Source organism: Urocitellus parryii, chromosome 3, assembly GCF_045843805.1.
Source record: "Urocitellus parryii isolate mUroPar1 chromosome 3, mUroPar1.hap1, whole genome shotgun sequence".
Classification (NCBI taxonomy): Eukaryota; Metazoa; Chordata; class Mammalia; order Rodentia; family Sciuridae; genus Urocitellus; species Urocitellus parryii.
Window position 1 is genome coordinate 85844876 of NC_135533.1, and position 5882 is coordinate 85850757.

At 35.8% G+C, this 5882-nt stretch overlaps 1 non-coding gene across 1 annotated transcript; it reads left to right on the forward strand.

Moving 5' to 3' along the window:
• Positions 1-680: 680 nt before the first annotated feature.
• Positions 681-787, forward strand: LOC113195826 (U6 spliceosomal RNA). Its single transcript, XR_003302473.1, has one exon. It is a non-coding gene; the product is annotated as a U6 spliceosomal RNA (small nuclear RNA).
• The last annotated feature ends 5095 nt before the right edge of the window (positions 788-5882 follow it).

Genomic DNA, 5882 nt, shown 5'->3' on the forward strand with positions numbered 1-5882 from the left:
CTCCTGAGCTGCTCCACCACTTCCCAGGTCTCCTTTGTGATGTTAAATTTTTGAAGCAACCAAGCCAATCATCATGCAGAAAGTTACCATTCTCAGTGCGCTGGCTTCTTTCCCTGTGATATTCCCAACACTATTCAGTCCCCAAGAAAATGCTTCTCCATTCTGTTTCCTTAGAACCTACAGTGAGTGTGACCAGACCTTGCAAGTTTAGGGTTGTACTAACTTAGGGACACTGCTTTGTGTGCCATCCCATCAAATCATGAATGCAAAACATTCCTGCATAATGAAGTCACCCAGTAGTGCCAAACAACCATTTTCTTGCTTTACTTCACCTTGGAAATTGAGGTTTTGAAGGTCATCATGAATTTGTGTGGTGTCTGTAAAAGTTACACCTTCTGTTATATCAAACAGTTTATATCTAGTTGTGACCTGTGATATTTAAATAGGTAACTGGATGAATACTGAATAATAAAATTACAAAGAGTTTATATTTCTACAAAATATGTAATGAACTTTCATTAAAATTAAAAAAAAATCTTAAACATAATTTCACCTTTATTTCAATGCTTTTTATTTAACTCTATAAAATTTTGTTATTTGTTAATAAATTGGGCTTTCCTTTTAATGTTTGGAAGAAAAAGAAAAAGAATATTTATGAAAATCATATAAAAATAAGTATAGCACTCACTTTGGCAGCACATATATTAAAGTTGGAGTGATACAGAGAAAATTAGCATGGCCCTTGTGCAAAGATGACAAGCAAATTCATGAAGCATTCCATAAAAAAGGAGTATTATGTACATTTAATTGATTTTTAAAATATATTTAAATTTTGGATACTTTGAATATCATTAAATCTTGTACTTTCAATCTTTTTTTTCCCTATTTGTATACATCATATATTCACACCAATTCATGTCATCATACATGTGCTTTGGATAGTAATGATCATCACATTCCACCATCATTGATTACCCCATGCCCCCTCCCTTCCCCTCCAACCCCTCTGCCCTATCTAGAGTTCATCTATTCCTCCCATGCTCCTGCTCCCTATCCCATTATGAATCAGCCTCCTTATATCAAAGAAAACATTTGGCATTTGTTTTTTTTTTGGATTGACTAACTTCACTTAGCATTATCTTCTCTAACTCCATCCATTTACCTGCAAATGCCATGGTTTTATTCTCTTTTACTGCTGAGTAATATTCCATTGTATATATATGCCACATTTTTTTATCCATTTATCTATTGAAGGGCATCTAAGTTGGCTCCACAGTTTAGCTATTGTGAATTGTGCTGCTATAAACATTGATGTGGCTGTGTCCCTGTAATGCTGTTTTTAAGTCCCTTGAATATAGACAGAGGAGAGGGACAGCTGGTCAAATGGTGGTTCCATTCCCAATATTCCAAGAAATCTCCAATCTTTTAGATTATTGTTATCTAGAGGACACAATTTATGTGACATCGTTAAATTAAACAACCTGGCTAGTGGTTTCAAAATGCATGCGACAAAAATTAATTATTTTCCAAATAAATGTTTATAAAATTATGAATGTCACCGTGCATCAACACAACACTCAGATGGATGAAGTAAAAAATTTGGCTGGTTTTGACATTTTTCCAGCTTGCAGCCATCTAAAAATCCTGTAGCTTTGGATATATTTTATACATGTTTTATACATATTATAAAGGAATAGTTGTCAAAGATGAGAATAAAATGTATTTTATGCAAGTCGGTAGTTCATTTCATAGGTTTTAAATGTGACAACAGTGTTGGATTGCCTTGTTTTCTTCAGCACCAGTCCCTACAAATGGAGGTGGGCTGACACCCTACCTGTCTCCCCACTGGGATGGATTCTCAGATTTGAATACCTGGTAAAGATGGTAACAACTGAATGTTTCCATTAAGAGCACACATTCTATTTTTGTGTGTGTTTTTGTGATTACTAATTTGGAAAGGAGACTTTGCACTGTGTTTTAGCATCCTTTGGTAGTCTTTGCCAGATCAGTGATTACCTTGGGGAATGTAAAAAAGTTGATTTTTCTTAATCTATTACTACTTCTTCATTGATCAGATGACATTCTTCTTAACAAAAAAACCAACCTTCCTCCCTCCCTCCCTTCCTTCTGTCATTTTTTCCTTCCCTCCTTCCTTCCTTCTCTGCTTTCCTTCCTTCTTCCTTTGCATTCTTTCTTTTCTCAATGATCTCATGGATTTTATGTAACACAGTCACTACACTACCGTCATAGTCATTATTTCTTTTGATGCTCAAATTTTTACAAATTTGTAGGTGGGACTCCCTTTACATCACTTCTAATTTCTTTTGACCTGATCATTTCCTGTCTTCTGACCCCAAATGTCCCAGATTTGTTTTGTTCTTTCCTTGTCCTAGATTTGGACTCACTTGGATTTTTGGGGGGCAGGGAGGCGTTACCTGGAATGGAACTCAGGAGCACTCAACCACTGAGCCACAGGCGCAGCCCTATTTTGTGTTTTATTTAGAGCCAGTGTCTCACTGAGTTCCTTAGACCCTTGCTTTTGCTGAGACTGGCTTTGAACCTGTGATCCTTCTGCCTCAGTCTCCAGAGCTGCTGGGATTACAGGTGTGCACCATCACACCAGGCTCCCTTGGATCTTTAAAGAACCCCTCACTGCAGTTTAATCAGAAAATAAATTGTCTTAGTTTGATTGATATCCAGTATCATTTTACTTATTTATTTATGGGCCACTTGAATTTCTTTTTCTGGAATGTCTCTTGATTTCCTTTGCCCATTTTTTTCTTTTCCTTTAATTTTTTTAAAAACCTCAACACACACCATTGTAGCAGTCACAAACACGCACTTTTCCGTTTTTCTGCTGCGGGGTCAATAATTGACAGCCCAGCTACTTCCTCCTGAAAGCCCCTTGTGATTCACACTAAGGTCATACTTTCCAAGGCTGATCCCAACTAGTACTTCGACACGACAAGGACACTGTCTCTACATGATGGGGACCCCCTTGGTGGATGAACTTGGCTCCTCTTTGACCTGGCTGACACTTTATTGGATTTGCACTGCAGTCCAAGTCTCTTCCTGCCCCATCCTGCTGTCTTCCCGCTCTCTTCCACAAGGGTCAGGCCTGCGTCTTGGTGTCTTCCAGGCAATCCCTTAATAATCTCTGGAGTGTTTAATCCCATCCTGGTGCCTGTTTCTTAGGGCACTTGAGCTAATACATTCATAAACACGAGCATATACAAAACACATATGTACACATTATGTAATAAAATAAATAAAGACGCAAACCTGCCACTCATGTGAAGAAATGGAAAAGTACTACCTGTAACCTCCTCCTTCTCTTTTGTCACTTCAAAGTTAGCCACTGTCCCGACACTTGGGGTAACATGCCCTCACTTTTCTTTATTGCTCAATCACTGATAATTTAATATCAAGCAGAGAGATGTTGATTTTGCCTGGGAATTTCATATAGATAAGACTATATTTAGGTATTCTTTTATGACTTTTTAGTACTTAACAGATCAGGCCATCAACACAGATTTTAGATGTGTGCAGTCACAGCTAAAATCAATTGACTTTGACATTTGCCCAGTACTCTATTTGATTATTTTATATTTTATTCTTGTGTAGTTTTAATCATATATTCCAAATATGAATCTTTTTGCCAATTATGTGTGTTGCAAATGTCTTCTTACTTATGGCTTTTGAAACTCTGTGATATTGTTTGATGAACAGATGAACAGAAATAACCAACCATTGTCTCTCTTTTCCTATCTTGTGCCTTGTTTAAAAATTTTTCCTTACTCTAAGATCTTAGGATATATTTCCCTGTACTGGGTATTTAAAATTTTATTTTGACTTTTTTAATCCTTATTGTACCTGACATTGATTTTATTTTGGCATAAAATAGATATGTAATGTAATTTCTCCTATTGAGGGATATTTTTCCTGTTGGTAAAATTCACCTTTTTCTGTTCTATGGTTTTTTAAAAATATTTTTTTAGTTGTGGATGTACCTTTATTTTTTATTTACTTATATGTGGTGCTGAGGATCGAACCCAGTGCCTCACACATGCTAGGCAAGCAAGCACTCTACCACTGAGCCACAACCCCAGCCCCTGTTCTATGATTTTGACAAAAGCAACTGAGTGTCTACCACCACCATCAAGAAAGAACAATTTTTTTACCCCCCAAAGTTCCCTTATGTTGTTTTGTAGTCAATCTCTTCCCCTGCCCTCAGACTCTGAAAACCACTGATCTATTTCTTGTCTCTGTAGATTTTTCCTTCGCTATAAGGTTTTTATAAATGTCAGAATTAATATGACATTTTGAATATGGCTTTTTCTACCTTGTAACGTGTTTGAGATTTACCCATATTGTATGAGTCAGCAGGCCTTTCATTTTTTCATGGCTGAGTTATATTCCACAGTGTGGCTGTAGTACAGTTTATTTATTCCTTCATCCATTGAAGGATATTCGAGTTGTTTTTAATTTTTGGTGATTTTCATCAGCAATATAGAAAATTTCCATAGCTCTGCATTCTCACCAGCACTTGGTGAGAAACAATTACTTGTCAGTAATTGTTTTTCTGTTTATTCTTTTAAGCTATTCAAATGGGTATATTATGGCATCTCATTGTGGTTTTGGTTGCATTCCTTTGGAATTAATGATGTTGAGCATCTTTCCATGTGTTCATTTGTCATTTACATCTCTTCTTTGATGAAATTTTTAAAAAAGTTGTTTGTGTTCTTATTGGATTATAAGAGTTCTTTGTATATTCTCAATAAAAAGCCCTCTAGAGAGAGCAGTTGCAAATGCCTTCTACCAGTCTGTGGCTTACCTTTTCATTTTCTTAATCATACTATTTGAAAAGTATGTTTCCAATGTAATAACATCTAACTTACTAAATTTTTAAAAGGGTCCTGCATAGTATGTCCTATCTAAGAGAATTGTTTGCCAAACCCAAGTTCATAAAGTTTTTTCTTCTAAATGCTTATAGTCTTTACTCTTATTTTAGGGTTATGATTCATTACCAACTATTTTTTTTATATTTAAGAGGTCAGGAAAGCCATTTGTAAAAAATGTCTTCTTTTTAGATATACATGACAGCAGAGTGTATTTTGGCATACATACATTGGAGTCTAACTTCCCATTCTTTTGGCTGTACATGATGTGAAGTTACACGGGTTTTATATTCATATATGAGCATAGAAAAGTTATATTCAATTCATTCTGTCTTTCCTATTCCCATCCCCCCTTCCCTTCATTCCCCTTTGTCTAATCCAATGACTTTGTATTCTCCACCTCACTTCCACCTTATTGTGTGTTAGCATCTACATATTAGAACATTCATCCTTTGGTATTTTGGGACTGGCTTATTTCACGTAGTAGGATAGTCTCTAGTTCCATCCATTTACTGGCAAATGCCACAATTTTATTCTTCTTTATGGCTGAGTAATATTTCACTGTGTATATATACCACATCTCCTTTACCATTTATCTGTTGAAGGGCACCTAGGATGGTTCCATAGCTTAGCTATTTTGAATTAAGCTGCTACAAACACTGATGATACTATAGTATCATCACTATAGTATGCTGATTTAAGTCTTTTGGGTATATGCTGAGGAGTGGTATAACTGAGTCAAATGGTGGTTCCATTCCAAGTTTCTGAGTAATCTCCATACTGTTTTCCATAGTGGTGGACCGATTTGTGGTCCCACTAACAATGTGTAAGTGTACATTTTTCCTCACATGCTTGCCAACATTTATTGTTACTTGTATTTTTGATAATTATCATTCTGACTGGAGTGAGATGAAATCTCAGTGTAGTTTTAATTAAGCAAGCCACTTTTTAACAATAAAATGCACTATTCTTAAATATTCTAAA